This window comes from Epinephelus lanceolatus, chromosome 24 (genome assembly GCF_041903045.1).
Source record: "Epinephelus lanceolatus isolate andai-2023 chromosome 24, ASM4190304v1, whole genome shotgun sequence".
NCBI lineage: Eukaryota > Metazoa > Chordata > Actinopteri > Perciformes > Serranidae > Epinephelus > Epinephelus lanceolatus.
Window position 1 is genome coordinate 7,155,713 of NC_135757.1, and position 18,438 is coordinate 7,174,150.

General features: G+C 40.6%; 1 protein-coding gene across 2 annotated transcripts in view; it reads right to left on the reverse strand.

The window, feature by feature from the left end:
- The window catches only part of LOC117250166 (midkine-B), a 45,578-nt gene extending 27,140 nt beyond the window's left edge, over positions 1-18,438 (reverse strand). Inside the window, exon 1 of one of the 2 annotated variants that reach the window (XM_033616202.2) lies at positions 18,323-18,438. The gene's annotated coding sequence lies outside the window, so the exon portion shown is untranslated. Of the gene's footprint in view, positions 1-11,971; positions 11,996-18,322 lie in introns of those variants that run through there. The other variant, XM_078165587.1, reaches the window with a different exon arrangement.

Sequence of the window (18,438 nt, forward strand, 5' to 3'; positions counted from 1 at the left end):
AACAGGAGGAGCACTGCCAGAGCCCTACAAAATGACCTCCAGCAGGCTACTGGTGTGCATGTTTCTGACCACACTGTCAGAAACAGACTCCATGAGGGTGGCTAGTGGGCACGACGTCCTCTAGTGGTGCTAGCTCAGAGCCCAGCACTGTGCAGTTTGCTTGGCAGACAACACCAGAATTTGCAAGTCAGCCATTGGCGCCCCCCGTTCTTTTTACAGATGAGAGCAGGTTCACACTGAGTACATATGACAGGAGTGAAAGGAGTCTGGAGATGCCGTGGTGAACGTCATGCATCCAGTATGACAGGTGATGGTCTGGGGAGGCATATCCTTGGAGGTTCACACAGACCTCCATGTCATAGCCAGTGGTACCCTGACTGCTGTTAGATACCGAGATGAAATCATCAGAGCGATTGCCAGACCTTACAGGCCCTGGGTTCCTCCTGGTGCAGGACAATGCCCGGCCTCATGTGGCCAGAGTTTGTAGGCAGTTCCTGGACAATGAAGGCATTGATGCCATTGACTGGCCCTCTCATTCCTCTGACCTAAACCCAACTGAGTACCTATAAGTATCTATATACCCACACAAATACATGCAATAGTATGTATCTGTGCATCCAACACCGCCAATTACTGCCACAGACTGTCCAGAAGCTCACCAATGCATCAGCAAGTGTGGGAGGAGATCCCCCAGAACAGCATCTGTCGACTCATAGGGGCATGCCCATACATTGGCAGGAGTGCATACAGGCACACTGGGGCCACACACACACCTGAGACACAGTATGAATTGCCGTTATAAAATTCACGCAAGTTTGATCAGCCTGTGATTTCAGTTTTTTTACTTTGAGTTTTGGTGTGATTTTGAATCAGTGGGTTGATGATTTTGGTTTTCACTGACCGTTGCTACATCATTTTGTTCTCAATGAATTATGCAATGTACATCAGTAAAGATTTTCAACTTTAATATTCCATTCATCAAGATCTAATGTGTGATTCTTAATTTGCCTCTGTTTCTCAGTGACTTTGTTTCACTGCTCCTTTACCTGCTAGGGTAAGATGGAAGATGCCCCCCTTTAGTACAAAGTCGATCAACTGTAAAATTGAATACTATTAAGTGTTTCTAATTGAACTTGCTACAATGTGGATAAAAACGGCTGCTTTTGAACTAGGTTCAGAACAGCATCAAAGAAAAGGCATGAGACTGGAGGCATCATTCCATATTTTCTTTTTAATTGGGCTAAAACTTGGAGAAAATCAAAGGCTGCCTCTGTCTGACACTGTAGTTCCACCTGAGAAAGTACAGACAAATCTAACACTTGGATTGAAGTGTCTAATACAGGCTGTAGCAACTGTTTTCAGTAACTGCCTTATTATTCAAGAAGTATAAGAACAAAGGATGGTCACCTTTGCAACTGTTGGTCACCGCCTAGATAATGGACAAACTTGTACTGAAACATGTTTATAAAGTTGTTTGGAAAAGCTGAGTGTTTGTTGCAGAGGAGGAGTGCCAATGGAATGTCCTCAGTTGAGATAAGAGGATCTGCAGGAAGCAGCTGCACAGTCAGGGAGCAGGATGACCACAGAATCACGACAGGATACGTGAGAGAAAATTGAATTCAGATCACAGCCGACATGACTTAGATGCTGGAGTATGAAACCTTACACAAATGTGCATTTAGAAGGAAAAATTAGATTCACCTACAACAGCAGGGTGGAATGGGTTTGCAGTGATGCAGTGATGTTGTCTCCTGAGTCTCTATTTGCTTGCTTATTAAACAGTATGCCTTGTCTCTCTTTTTTTACTTATTAGGTGTTTTGGGTAATGAACCAGGTTCCAGTTCATCCTACATGTATGTTATACCATCCAGGCCTAGGGCCAAACTGCTTGAATCCATATCCCCTGCAGAACATGTCCTGATCCCGCTGGTCACTGCGTTGGCTTTCAGCTGCCCCTTGGCTGAAGTGAGAGATGTGTAAAGCAACCACTTCCTCCTTTGAGGGTCTCTCATACTAGGATGCCAGTTCCTTTGAGATGGGAATTTTCTGCATGTCCTCAGCAAATGGCACTGGGCTCTCGAACACCTCCACAAAGACGAGCCTCATCAGATCATCAACAGTCTGTGAAATACTGAATTTAAATATTGATTTCCTTGGGTTTGTAAATTAAGAGCTTCCCTGAATCCACCTTCCTTGTATATATTTCAAGTGTTGCCATGAAAATTTCATATTTTTTATCTGATGTTCTTATGTCGGAAATAAAAATGAAATCATTTACAATTTACTGTATGTTGGCTTTACTTTTACAACATTTTTAAAACCTTTTTAAAACATATCGTCAAAAAATCATTTAAAAAAGTCATGGTATTGTATTTTGTCAAAAACCATGAAATCATCCAAAGTCATGAAAAAAGTCATTATATCACATGTAAAAAATCGAGAAAAAAAAAAGTCATAGTTGAGTACTGTATGTTGTCAAAAATCCTGCAAAAACAACAGATTATAGCATATTGGCAAAAATGTCCAAAATCATGAAAAAAAACTACATAGTTGTCACAGTCTGCTTCTCTCCCTCACCTGCTCCTGGTAAATTTCCACGCCCCCTTCATCAAGACAACTCCTCTCACCTGCCTCTACAGATGCAGCTCATCAGCCAACCAGCCTGGTATAAAAGCTTCTCCAGCACACACACTCTTTGCCAAATTGTTCTTCACCCTTGTGCAATACATTCCAGCACTCCTTACCTGCCTGATCTCCTGTTATCAACCCTGCCTGCCTCTGACCCGTCTACGCCGTCTGTTTCCCGGTAAACGCACCAGCCTTCTGTCCCCCATACCTGAGCGTTTCTGGTTTCCATCTGCCTGTGGCTGTGTGGTGTTTTCCACCCATGACGTTTCAGCATGAGTGCTTTCACCAAACTGCCTCCCCCTGAAGACTGTGTGTGGCTCTGAGCCCGAAGAATGAGTTATTAATTGAATATCTTCGTCGGCTCAACTTTCTGTTTATTCTGTGTTCAAATAAAAGTAATTACCAACTGTCACCGAATGCTGCATTTGGGTTCAATCACATCCGTTAGAACAGTATAGCATGTCATCCACAATCATGAAAAAACGTCATAGTATAGTATGTCGTCCACAATCATGAAAAAACGTCATAGTATAGTATGTCGTCCAAAATCACGAAAAAACTTAATAGTTTAGCATGTCGTCCCAAATCATGAAAAAATGTCATAGTATAGCATGTCGTCCAAAATCACAGAAAAACTTCATAGTATAGCATGTCGTCAGAAATCACAAGAAAAGGTCATTCTATAGCATGGCGTCCAAAATCATGAAAAAACATCATAGTATAACATGTCGTCCATAAATATAAAAAAATGTCATAGTATATAGCATGTCGTCCAAAATCATGAAAAAAAACTTCATAGTATAGCATGTTGTCCAAAATCCTAAAAAAAAAGTTACAGTAAAGCATGTCTTCCAAAATCATGAAACAATGTCATAGTATAGCAGGGGTTGCGTTCATCAGATATTCTTGGTCACTGACCGGTTTTTTACAACAATGACTAAAAAATCTGAAGACCGTCGGTCATTTTGACCAGTTGCAATTCCCACCCCTGCCCACCTGGCAGCGGAGTGCACAGTCAGTGGCTGCCGTTTTCACACTGCAGAGAAAAGGTCATTCATCTGCTTCATGTAGCATTGTTGACATAACGCCCTGGACACACGGGACACGGAACCGAAGCACAGCGCCCAGCAGCGGAGGCAGTTTTCAGTCGGCGCCCGTGTTAAACTGCGGATTCAGCACTTCAGTTCAGCATCTGGTCTATTTTTCACACGAGCCGCGAGTGCTTTTGTCAAGCTGGATAGAGCAGATCGTACCTAACAGGAAGTCAGACACAGAAAAGACGAGAGAATCCTGCCAATTTTCAAAATAAAATAACGACAACACGCACTGAGGAACATGAGGAGAAAATACCGTGTTTACAGTATAATTTAAAATAACATAGCAGTGCATAACCGAACACATTTTTCAATACCATAATCACTTCATTACAATTTTAATTTTGTGTCACCGAGCCTACAGGCATAACTACATAACGCCCTGGACACACCGGATGCTAATGGCATGGGTGAGTGGATGTCTGTTCATCTTTTCGTTCATGTCCTTATTGATGCACACTTTATAACTTGCTTGTTGTATTTATTAAAAATGAACAAATGAAAACTAAATGTCTTTGAATATCTTTATTATCCTTTAAAAATGAAAATTAAAATGACCGGTAAAAATAGATTATGGCCGGATTTTTAATGATCCGGCCATAATCTATTTTATCTATTTCAAAATGACCGGCGACGAAAAAGTCTAGCGCAACGTCTGTAGTATAGCATGTCGTCCAAAATCATGAAAAATCGTAATAGTATAGCATGTTGTCCAAAATCCGAAAAAAAAAGTTACAGTAAAGAATGTCTTCCAAAATTGGGAAAAATGTCATAGTATAGTATGTCGTCCAAAATCACAAGAAAAGACCATACTAAAGCATGTCTTCCAAAATCATGAAAAAATGTCATATTTTCTTATGTCGTCCAAAATCATGAAAAAATGTCATAGTTTTGTATGTTGCCCAAAATCAGGAAAAATCGTTATACTATAGCATGTCATCAAAAATCACAAGAAAAGGTCATTCTATAGCATGTCGTCCAAAATCATAAAAAAAAGTCATAGTATAGCATGTCGTGCAAAATCATGAAAAAATGTCATAGTATAGTATGTCGTCCAATATCATGAAAAAACCCCATAGTACAGCATGTCATCCAAAATCATGAAAAAACCTCATAGTATAGCATGTCGTCCAATATCATGAAAAATCCTCATTGTATAGCATGTCGTCCAAAATCATGAAAAAACCTCATGGTATAGTATGTCATGCAAAATCATGAAAAAAAAGTCATAGTATAGCATGTCGTCCAATATCATGAAAAAACCTCATAGTACAGCATGTCGTCCAAAATCATGAAAAAAACTCATAGTACAGCATGTCGTTCAAAATCATGAAAAAAACTCATAGTATAGCATGTCGTGCAAAATCATGAAAAAATGTCATAATATAGTATGTCGTGCAAAATCATGAAAAAACGTCATAGTATAGCATGTCGTCCAAAATCATGAAAAAAAAGTCATAGTATAGCATGTCGTCCAATATCATGAAAAAAACGTCATAGTATAGCATGTCGTGCAAAATCATGAAAAAAACGTCATAGTATAGCATGTCGTCCAATATCATGAAAAAACCTCATAGTATAGCATGTCGTCCAATATCATGAAAAAAAGTCATAGTATAGCATGTCGTGCAAAATCATGAAAAAAACGTCATAGTATAGCATGTCGTGCAAAATCATGAAAAAAACTCATAGTACAGCATGTCGTTCAAAATCATGAAAAAAACTCATAGTATAGCATGTCGTGCAAAATCATGAAAAAATGTCATAATATAGTATGTCGTGCAAAATCATGAAAAAACGTCATAGTATAGCATGTCGTCCAAAATCATGAAAAAAAAGTCATAGTATAGCATGTCGTCCAATATCATGAAAAAAACGTCATAGTATAGCATGTCGTGCAAAATCATGAAAAAAACGTCATAGTATAGCATGTCGTCCAATATCATGAAAAAACCTCATAGTATAGCATGTCGTCCAATATCATGAAAAAAAGTCATAGTATAGCATGTCGTGCAAAATCATGAAAAAAACGTCATAGTATAGCATGTCGTGCAAAATCATGAAAAAAACTCATAGTACAGCATGTCGTTCAAAATCATGAAAAAAACTCATAGTATAGCATGTCGTGCAAAATCATGAAAAAATGTCATAATATAGTATGTCGTGCAAAATCATGAAAAAACGTCATAGTATAGCATGTCGTGCAAAATCATGAAAAAAAAGTCATAGTATAGCATGTCATCCAAAATCATGAAAAAAAGTCATAGTATAGCATGTCGTGCAAAATCATGAAAAAAGTCATAGTATAGTATGTCGTCCAATATCATGAAAAAAACGTCATAGTATAGCATGTCGTCCGAAATCATGAAAAAACCTCGTAGTATAGTATGTCGTCTAATATCATGAAAAATCCTCATAGTATAGCATGTCGTGCAAAATCATGAAAAATCCTCATAGTATAGCATGTCGTCCAATATCATGAAAAAACCTCGTAGTATAGTATGTCGTCCAATATCATGAAAAATCCTCATGGTATAGCATGTCGTGCAAAATCATGAAAAAAACTTCATAGTATAGCATGTGGTCCAAAATCATGAAAAAACGTCATAGTATAGCATGTTGTGCAAAATCATGAATAAATGTCATAGCATAGTATGTCGTGCAAAATCATGAAAAAACCTCATAGTATCGTATGTCGTGCAAAATCATGAAAAAAACTTATAGTATAGCATGTGGTCCAAAATCATGAAAAAACGTCATAGTACAGCATGTCGTCCAATATCATGAAAAAACCTCATAGTATAGCATGTTGTGAAAAATCATGAAAAAAACGTCATAGTACAGCATGTCGTCCAAAATCATGAAAAAACCTCATAGTATAGCATGTCGTCCAATATCATGAAAAAAACGTCATAGTACAGCATGTCATCCAAAATCATGAAAAAACCTCATAGTATAGCATGTCGTCTAATATCATGAAAAAAAGTCATAGTACAGCATGTCGTCCAATATCATGAAAAAAACGTCATAGTACAGCATGTCGTCCAGTATCATGAAAAAACCTCATAGTATAGCATGTTGTGAAAAATCATGAAAAAAACGTCATAGTACAGCATGTCGTCCAATATCATGAAAAATCCTCATAGTATAGCATGTCGTCCAATATCATGAAAAATCCTCATGGTATAGTATGTCGTGCAAAATCATGAAAAAAAAGTTATAGTATAGCATGTCGTGCAAAATCATGAAAAAAAAGTCATAGTATAGCATGTCGTGCAAAATCATGAAAAAACCTCATGGTATAGCATGTCGTGCAAAATCATGAAAAAACCTCATGGTATAGCATGTCGTGCAAAATCATGAAAAAAAAGTCATAGTATAGCATGTCGTCCAATATCATGAAAAAACCTCATGGTATAGTATGTCGTGCAAAATCATGAAAAAAACGTCATAGTATAGCATGTCGTCCAATATCATGAAAAAACCTCATAGTATAGTATGTCATGTAAAATCATGAAAAAACCCCTCATAGTATAGCATGTCGTGCAAAATCATGAAAAAAACGTCATAGTATAGCATGTCGTCCAATATCATGAAAAAACCTCATAGTATAGTATGTCATGTAAAATCATGAAAAAACCCCTCATAGTATAGCATGTCGCCCAATATCATGAAAAAACCTCATAGTATAGTATGTCGTGCAAAATCATGAAAAAAAGGTCATAGTATAGTATGTCGTGCAAAATCATGAAAAAAAACGTCATAGTTTGATCATGGTTTGATCCTTACCCAGGGCAGGTGAATTTATAAAGCACAACACCCAAATAAAATGGATAAATATGCCCGGAGAAAATGCATATGTGTAGCAGCAGGATAGCTCAGTGGTTAAAGCAACTGACCATAGTGTGGGGGACTGGGGTTCAAATCTGCTAGGTGGTGGATGGTTTGATCCTTATCCAGGGCAGGTGAATTTATAAAGCCCAACGCCCAAATAAAAAGGCTAAATGCACCCGGAGAAAAGGCGATATGTGTAGCAGCAGGATAGCTCAGTGCTTAAGGCAACTGACCTTAGTGTGGGTGCCTGGGGTTCAAATCTGCTAGGTCGATGGTTTGATACTTATCCAGGGCAGGTGAATTTATAAAGTCCAACACCCACATAAAAAGGCTAAATGCGCCCGGAGAAAAGGTGACATGTGTAGCAGCAGGATAGCTCAGTGGGTAAGACAACTGGCCTTAGTGCGGGAGACTGGGGTTCAAATCTGGTCAGACTGATAGTTTGCTCCTTATCCAGGGCAGGTGAATTTATAAAGCCCAACGCCCAAATAAAAAGGCTAAATGCGCCCGGAGAAAAGGCGATATGTGTAGCAGCAGGATAGCTCAGTGGGTAAGACTACTGGCCTTAGTGCGGGAGACGGGGGTTCAAATCTGATGCTACCATATGCACGTCATGGCACGGCATGGGGGAGCCAGGACGCCGGGAAAAGTGGGGATGTTGTCACCATCCCCCACATTGAGTACACAATTAATGCACACATTTAACAGTAACTTGTAACACAAATAACCTATTGTAATCTACATGTCTAGGATAGACAGGAGGGCAGTTAAGGATGGTAGCTAGCTAGGCCTTGGGCATGAATGTGGCATGAAGGTGGCTAGGACTGGGGTAATAGGGAAGGTGGACTGGATGATAGGAGGGCAGGATGGGAAGGTAGCTAGACCTAGGACAGGAAGGTGTAAGGTGTAGGGAGGTAGAGACATTTTTTAGACATTTTAAGTTATCCTGTTATACAGTCCCTAACTGTTTAAGAAGTAAAATGTCAAAAAAATGTTTAAAATGTCAAAAAAATGTTTAAGAAACACACGTCTGTGTTTCTTAAACATTTTTTGACATTTTATTAGATATTTTATAGACATTTTAACTTTCTTAAACTCAGCCTTGTTTAGTTGTTGTTTCTTAACAATTAAAGTTAAGTTAAATGTAAAATTGTGTAAGTTTATTTATGTGTAAGTATTGTTGTTGTTAAATGTATTTTATGTGTTTTTAATATTTTTTAACTTTCTAATTCCTGTGTCCAAAATCTACTTAAAAAAATATCTACTACCCATCTAGCCTTCCCTATCCCTTTCCTGCCTACCCTACCCTACCCTTCCTTTTCTATTACCCAGTCCCAGCTACCTTTCCTATTACCTACCCTACCTATTACCCAGCCCCAGCTACCTTTCTTATTACCCAGTCATCATATCTTTCTTACTACCCAGTCCTAGATACCTTACTGCAAACCATAACTTTACTATTACCCACTTAATGTTACTCAATGTGGGGATGATGATGACATCCCCACTTTTCCCGGCGTCCTGGCTCCCCCATGCCGTGCCATGACGTGCATATGGTAGCATCAGATTTGAACCCCAGTCCCCCACACTAAGGTCAGTAGTTTTACCCACTGAGCTATCCTGCTGCTACACATATCATCTTTTCTCCGGGCGCATTTAGCCTTTTTATTTGGGCGTTGGGCTTTATAAATTCACCTGTCCTGGATAAGGATCAAACCATTAATCTGAGCAGATTTGAACCCCAGTCTACTGAACTAAGGCCAGTTGTCTTACCCACTGAGCTATCCTGCCTACACACATGGCCTTTTCTCCGGGCGCATTTAGCCTTTTTATTTGGGCGTTGGACTTTATAAATTCACCTGCCCTGGATAAGGATCAAACCATTAACTTCGCCAGATATGAACCCCAGTCTCCTGCACTAAGGCCAGTAGTCTTACCCACTGAGCTATCCTGCTGCCACACATATTGCCTTTTCTCCAGGCGCATTTAGCCTTTTTATTTGGGCGTTGGACTTCATAAATTAACCTGCCCTGGATAAGGATCAAACCATTAAACTGACCAGTTTGGAACAGCAGTCTCCCGCACTAAGGTCAGTTGCCTTAACCACTGAGCTATCCTGCTGCTACACATATCACCTTTTCTCCGGGCGCATTTAGCCTTTTTATTTGGGCGTTGCTGTTAAAGCAGCGCTTTAACAGCATGAGCTATTCCACCTCACACTTGCTTTGTGTTTCACAAAGCCTTTCATTCTCTCCTCTGGACAGTGGCCTTTAAAACTGACGTGCCCTCGATGAGGATCGAACTTCCAATCTCAGAGCAAGCAGCAGTTTAAGAGGCTGAGCTATTCCACCTCATACTTCAGTTGTGTTTCAGCCTTTCATTGTCTCCTGTGGACAGTGGCCTTTAAAATTCACCTGCGCCAGATAAGGATTGAAGTTTCATTCTCTGGATTCCCAAGCAGCGCTTTAACAGCCTGAGCTATTCCACCTCAGACTCCCTTAGTGTTTCATGTAGCCTTTCATTCTCTCCTCTAGACAGTAGCCTTTAAAATTCACCTGCCCTGGACTAGGATCGAACATTAAATCTAAGGACTTCCAACTGGTTCTCTAACAGCCTGAGCTACCAGGCCAGAGACACTTTGTCTGTGTTTCTAAGACATCTTCACTTACTAACTGCAAAAGCATTAAAAAAATAAAAAAGGAAGTCCATGTATAACTAATTTAAAAAATATTTATAATATATGTCGAGAAAACCTAAATAACTCAGTACAGTGTGTTGAAAACACCTCAATGTTGTAACTTCACAAGACAAAAAACTGCAGATTCTGACCAAAGTCAAATGACATGGTATAAATGGGGGGTCCCTGGAGAACTGCAGACGTGGTGGATGGTCAATGCATGGGACTTTTACAATGTAGGTTTGATTGGTTACCTGAGTATTGTATGTAAAAAATATAACCCTCATAAAATGTCTTATTACAGTACGTTGAAAAAAATCATAGTATGGTATTTCTTGAAATGAGAGTCCTAAATCACGAAAAAACGTCATAGTATAGTGTGTCATCCAAAATGTACAAAAAAAAAAAACCCGTCACAGTATAGGATGTCTTCTGAAATTGGGAAAAAAATGTCATGGCATAGTATGTCTTTCAAAATCATGAAAAAAACATCATGGTCTACCATTCAGCACACATTCATTGTCATCACTGTACAATAAGTGGTATGCAGTTCATCCGCTGAGTAGGATGATCTCTTCTCTGTTGTATTGGACACAGTTGTACTGAGCAGAGTTGTATTGGACAGAGTTGCATCAAAGCTATGACCTTCCACATCTGCAGAGGGCTCCACAGTACTCTCCAACTGTATCCCAGCCATAGACAGAATCAACCAGAGATACAATCAGTGCTTCTCAAAGTCAAGGATGCTTCCTTTGTAGGAGAAGTCAGGAAAGGGTCTTGCCTAGCCTCTGTAGGACCTAACATATGGTGATCACACATTGGAACAGGCTAGCGAGTGCCCAGGTGTGCATCATTGAAGAGGCTTTGCCTTCAATCTTGGAAAATGGTACACAAAGAATTGTGGGTTCTTCTGCCCCGCTGAGAGTGCACACATGCTATCTCAAAAATATCTTGAAGGACGGACTCGGTCCCTGGTAGAGTTTGGCAGGATTCATAACATCCTTACAGGTTCCTACTGCTGCTTGAATGTTAAGTACAGAAGAAGAAAACAAAATTATGGGGTAAAGGGAGTAACAATTGACCATTTTAGAGGAAAAGAGAAATGAATAATACTCTATTAACGCTATTTTATCTTATTGTCATTGTGCAATAAATCCCATTATAAACTTTGAGCATATTGTAATTTAAGTGGTCTGAGAGAGAACAAGACTTCTGCACTTCCTCTGGGCTCTGTTTTCAGGCTTTAGTAAATCTAGCCTGTGACGGGAGTTTGGCCAATTAAGGTCAGTTTAGAGAAAGGCTGCTCATATTGGCTGTTCTACAAATGCAGATAGGCGTGCATATCTGGTGAAAGCCTGATTTAACCTGTTTAATCATCATTTTTTTCCAGACATGAAACTATCCAAATCATCTGTCACTGGTAACCCTCTGAAATAGTCAAGAGGAGTAAAAGAAGCCATCTACGTCAAGCTGGAACGACCATTGTTAAACAGAGGGGGTGGCCTACAACACTACTTATCATCCACCGACAATGCAGTCTTGGGATCCCTCCCCAGACGACCTCACATCCGTTCATCCCTGGTCCCACCTGACCCTAACGACTCACATGGTGGCCAGGTGGGTCAGCGACTCACATTGTGACCTTAACGACTCTGCAAGGGTTTCCACCCACACAGGGTTTACATCTACTCTACACTTACAAACAACAACAAATTCACAACTCATAAAGCATACTTACAGGTTGTGATCCCAAATCTCCAGATTTGCCCTCCAGGAAAATGGAGGGAAAAAATAAAATGTCTTAGTTATATTGTTGAGAAATAGTGTTCCAACCACTTCCTCTTCGTCTCTTCTTCCTTTGGCAGTCCAAACAAGCGTCACTTGTGGTTGCACTCAAAACAGCAGTGTCTCCTCAACAGCTCAAACTCTCTGCAGCTCTGCTCTGAGTAGGTTTGTTTGGGGCCTCAGCTCTGTGTGCCATTTGTTACATTGTGATGCAACCAAGTAAGTAAAGGCAGGAATGCAAACTAGGCGTTTCAAGCAGCTGAGGAGCTGTGTCTCTGTGGGGAAAGAGAGCTTCCTTTAGCCTGGACTTTGGGCATTTTTTACTTAGCAGACCTTATAGATGCATGAAAATGCGATGCAAAACACTACGGAAGAGGGGAAACCCCAAAAAGCATAAGAGGTCCTCTTTAACCTGCTATTTCCAGGACCTAATGTGGCCCTTGTTTTCCTAATTCATGGATTGAAACAGCTGTAAACAGCACAAAAAATAAGCATTTGTGCAGTGTCACCTCCAGTTACCTTCCCATCTGGACTGCACACATACAAAGAAGCCTTTTCTTGTTGGGATGTTTTGCAGTGTATGTGAATTACATCAGCAAACAGGAAGTAAACACAGACCCAAGGTTTTGTCTATCAATGCAATTCCACTGACATGCTCTATTGCAGAACCGCTTCAGTGGTCAATTTTGTTCAAATACAGCAGGTTGAAATTCACTTTGTGCTCAATCTGAATGCATCTTTATATTGTTTGTATGGTGCACAATGGTTTCTATGGCTACTGTGGCATGACAGCCTGGTCCTGACTCTTCTCCGTAAAGAGACATGAATCTTGCTGGAATCATTTTGACCTCCTTGTCATCTTTGCAGAGTTTTTTAAGCGATGTCCTGCTCTGCACTGGCATCATTTAGCTTCAGAGGACCTTGTCTGCAGTGCAGACCTAGAATTACAACAAATAACCTTTAATTTTAATTTCTGCAGAGCTGGCATTTAGCAGACACACTGTTCTTATCTGACAGGACCAAGAGTCGTGGTTGGTCATTGAAGCAAAACACAGTAACGCCTACACTCGCACACACACATACCGCATAATAAAAGGCTGACAGTATAAATTTCTGTGGCATGTTCACTTTTTAATCTGAAAAGCCAAGTGTGCTGTGAAAAAGACAAATTTTACTCCCCAGCCACCCCAAGTTTGGAGTTTGGATTCTGACCAAATTATTAGAAGTGAGGGAGGTTGGAGATAAGGGCTTGAGAGCTGGTGGATGTGTGTGTGGGTGTGTGTGTTGCTGTTGACTCTGTAATTAGGGATTTTGAAAAGCAGCCAAGCAGAAATGACTTTTTATCGGTCCCTGTATGACCTACTAACTATAAGAGAGAGCCAGACAGACCAGAGAGAGAGAGACAGAGGACAGAGACAGTGAACACATCTCAGTGACATCTGTGACAAAGAGCCGTTCTAAACAGGCATGCTTTTCAGTCTTCTGTGTCACATCTATGGAACAAATACGCTTCAGTTTTAATCAGCACAAGCGGCCACTTCACTCACAATTTATTTCTGTAACAGCAACCCAACGCATCCTCTGACTTCTGCACATAACTGCTGAGTTTGGGGCTGTGAGCTCTGAGTGCACAACAGCACTACTTCATCAGAATGGATCCAGTGGAAACTCTGACAGCGTCTGCTGCTGCCTGTAGAGGGAATGTGTAAGCGATGATCCACAATGATGTCTTCTCCAGCATGCAGGAGAGGCTGTAGTCCAGACCAGCAGACAGCAGCATTACATTAGTTTGATTGGCCCCAGTGCAAGGATTTTTTCTGCACACTCGCGCTCAGACACACACACACACAAACGGCAGCTCCTGTGTAACGGCAGTACCAGAAAGTTTGCTGATTTGACAGGGAGTTGGGTTGGTCCAGCATCAGACCCTCCTGGGGTTTGCACTGGCTGAATTCAAATTGCTACAGCAACAGCAGACATAAGTTGCTGCCTGCTCCCCTCCTGGGAAAATAAAGCTGAAATACACTATTGCTGAAAGGCATGCGTTAGAATAGCTGTGTCTACTACTGAACTGGAGGGCATCCCTCCCATCCTGCAAACCAGTCTTTGATCACCACCACAGACAGCAGCCAAAGCATCAAATTTATCAATTCTAATCTAACATCATGCCCTGGACTCAAACCACCACAGCCTGATTTCCCTAAGCAGCAATAAAATCGCCTTCCAACATCAGCCCTAGACCTAAAGACCATAAACAAATGCTTTCTATAAGCAGATGTTCTGTTGTATATCAACTGCCAATTGAGTGTATCCAAAAGTTATGCTAGGCCAAGTGAACCCAAAGAGAGCCTAAAGAGCACCTGACAGGAAGTTGTCCCTTTATTTCTAGTGCCATCTGCTGTAACCGTCCAACATCACAGCTCCAGTTACATTTCCTAAGAGCGTGTCCCAGCCTTCTTTGAACTGCCTTTTACATGCCAAACATAAACACATTAAAGGTGTTAAGGTGTTCAGACTCCAAGCCCCCAAAACGTTCGGTAAATGAGCTACTTCCAGCTACTTCTCTCTGATCCCATTTTCCCTGACTCAGATACCCCGAAGAGCCACAAATCAACCATGAGTCAACACTTTTCTACAGATGTTTCACATTAAAACCTACCAGGAAAGGGAGGCTTACAGCCTTTGATACTCTGGAAGGCTTTTAATGTGAAACAGCTGTGTAAGAAATGTTAACAGACTGAGAAAGGAAACTTTGCAGAGAGCAGAAAGTGTAGCCCAAAAGCCCCAAGGATTACTGTATGGCAAAATACTGAATTGGAAATTTGTATAGGAATATGGTCATATGCCCTCAAATAAAGAATCTCATAAAAACTATTCACACAATGTTCAAGAGGTCTTCAGCAGGTAATAACACATGTGAAGTGCATGCTAATTGTCATTACATAGCCATATCCAAAATCAGACTAAGAAACAAAAGACTTCATCTCCAATCTTGGACTTTAACACCACTGACACTCAGCTTAACTTGGAGTCTAGAGTTTGACTTGGAAATACTTGACACTGTCCCCCAAGTCCAAAAATGAAAACGTATCCAATCCGACAGCACCCAATCAAGTTGCAGGAGAAACCATACCAGAGATCATTTCGTTGGTATACAAAAACTATGTGGTGCTCAACAAAATCCAAGTTGCAGTAAGCAAAACATGTCATTTGAAAATTAAAGATGGAGACACAGCAACTTCCAGCTTTGAAAGGAAAGTCAAGGCTAATATTAACCAAGCTGATTGCTAGTTAACGTTAGCTTAACAGCATTGTAACTTTTTAACAAACTCGTTTTAATAACTGAATACAACATTTTACAAAGCAATCATGATTTTTGTGAATTTAATATATCAATCTGTTGTTCAAATGGTGTTACATTTGGTGAAGAGCACATGATGACTTGGTTTGGATGCAACACTTAAAGTTTAGCACATGGGACTTGTCGGTCTTTACTTGACACTTGACTGGGATTTGAATTGGGACTTGAGTGCAAAGACTTGCTTGTGACTTGCAAAACAATGACTTGATCCCACATTGGTGTGAGATCAGCGGAATATAAACATTATTTATGGCTAAATGTATCAGTAAAAGTAGTGAACAGTATGTGGCCCTATGTCAGAGAGTAGAGGTATACGAACACATATATATGTAGAGGAACAAGTATTCTGCAGAACAACTCAGATTTGTTTCAGTGAGGATGTATGGGATACTTATTAGTGATGGCCAAATGAAGCTTCATGAACCACCAGTTGTATTTGCTGAACTCACTAGATGGCGCTCTTGGTGTAATGAAAAAGGCTCAAGGGATGGCAATGCAGTTTGGTTTCAACCCTTTGTTGAACAAATAGCGCCAGAGTGGACCCAAAAAATAAAGAAAAATGCTTCATGAAGCTTCATTTGGCCATTGCTAGTTGAAACCAAACTGCACTGCCATCACTTGAGCCTTTTTCATTACACTAAGAGTGCAATCTAGTGGGTTCAGCAAATACAACTGGTGCTTCATGACGCTTCATTTGGACATCACTAGTGACTATACATCATCAGTGTATTACATACAGTAGATGTCAGTCAGCATGCTGCCAGTTTGGAGAAGCAGGCTGGAGTCAGATACAGAAGCTAGGCAATGTACTGCTGTGGATGGGGGCCAGCAAAAAAACGATACCTATGAATGAGCACCCTTTGCAAATAGCCACTTCATAAAATCCAAACTATCCCTTTAAGGCTGGGACTTTATTACCTGAACTTGAGGTGTCGTCTCAAAATCTTGTCTTTGTATTTGTTTCAGTATGTTCACCCTGGTACATATGGGTCCATGTCATTGGTCTGACATCCCATTAGTCCGATAGTCCACGGTGCTGAAGGGCTCCCGGCGGGCGTATTTCTGCCTTGATGGTGCGCCGTGACCGGCTCTGGGTCAGCTGGGAAAGGTTTGAGGCGAAGCAGGCTCACGGCTTATGTGTTTGCCACTTTCTTTTTCATTTTAACCCACACCATGATCTTTTCCTGACCCTAACCAAGTGGTTTTTGTGCCTAAACCTAACCAGACCTTAACCACAGGGCATCATGATGATTTCGGAACAACGGGACTTCAGAACAATGGGTTTAATATGGTCGGAACAATGGGATGTCGGACCAATGGGCTGTCGGACCAATGGGCAGTTCCCAGTACATATTACTTTGTTTGTATTTATCAACATTCTTATTTATATTATTGCACAGCAAACCTGGGGCCAAGTAATATTGCAGCAGAGGAATGCTTTGCACAATCAAGTAAGGGCAAGGTATACTCATAGAACGGTTCGTATGATATCCTATGGAAAATGTATGCACGATCGGTTGTACAGTATCCTACAAATTTGCACTTCACGATTGACATTACATACGTAAACGTACAATTATCTATGTAAAGTTACGGAGGTTAGGTTCAGGCAAGTGAAGGTACTGTCGTAAAGTTTAGGAAAAGAAACATGGTGAAGACAGATCACACGAATCTGAACACATGACTCCAGGGGAAAGTCCTGGGCAAATGTCAGTTTTTTTGTGATCCATCCACCACCCAAATCTGCCTCCTTACAAGCGCTCAAGACTGCTTCCTTGGTCATGTGATTGCAGCCTTTCAAAATATGTGGAATATGCACAAATATGGGTGCATTGCTTTTTGTAGGACAGAAAATTGTGAAAGAGCCTGCTAGGGGATGGCTCATTTTTGCTCCGAGACCCCAATGCCAGTTAATCCAGCCATGTGTGGAAATGCACATATGCTGAATTCATTGAGAGAGTAGGAAAATATAAATGAGGTTTTCAAATGTGACATAATAATCATACTCATTAGAAGTTGTTATAAAACCTCAAAATATAAACATGTATCGCAGGACCGACCTCTCTCTGATGCGAGGCCACTATCTGAGAATTTATGGCAGTGCGCTTGCATGTAATTTATGTCTGTATGGGTTATAAATATTCACTTTGGGGACAATAATGGTTTGCACAATTAAGTTTTATTGAGCTGCATCTGTCTTTCTCTCTAATCGCCTTTTGGTTGCTGCTCACCAGTCTGTCCTGTTGCCCAGTTTGTCAGCAAAAAGCACAGCTAATAATATGTAATTCTCTCAACACTGCTCCCATCTGCCAGCCCTTTCTACCTCTCTTTCTCTCCTTCTCAATTTCACACACACACACACACACACACACACACACACACACACACACACACACACACATACATGCACTGCAAATGTACCAGATACTTAAAGCACAGCACAACAAAGCTACTTGTATCAGCAGGAAGCAAAAACATGCATTAAAGTGCGTAACAATTTTTAATCAAACCCTTAAAATGTGCTACAATAGCTTAACTGCTGCACACACACATTTCGCCACATCTCCATGCCTCTCTCTTACAGTAGAGCACTCACACATGCCACATAGAGTGTGTGCAGAAGAGCTGTACTTGCAGTATTTTAAAGTTGAGATGTGGGGAAAGTGCTGGGAGCTGGCACAGGAAATGGGACAATTACATAAAGACTAATAAAACCCAGCGGGGAAATGATAAACAGCAAACAAGGAGGGTTAGAATAGCAGCCAAGGACATCTGTACAGTATAGAGTTACAGTAAATATGAAGTGTCTGCCTTTTAACACTTATTTTTGACACCTAACTCTGAACACACACACACACAAACACTATTTTCCTCTCTTTTTAAAGTAATCACAGTTCAGAACATTTCTTGTAAAGGATGAGATGGAATGTAGAGTGCACTTACTTGTTTACCAGGCAGTTGTGGAAAGACTCAGGGGAAAGTTCTGTCTCTCTCGCTTCCTATGACTCTCATTCATGCACCTCCCCGAGCCCCCTGCTTTTGTCTCCCGAACCAGTTCA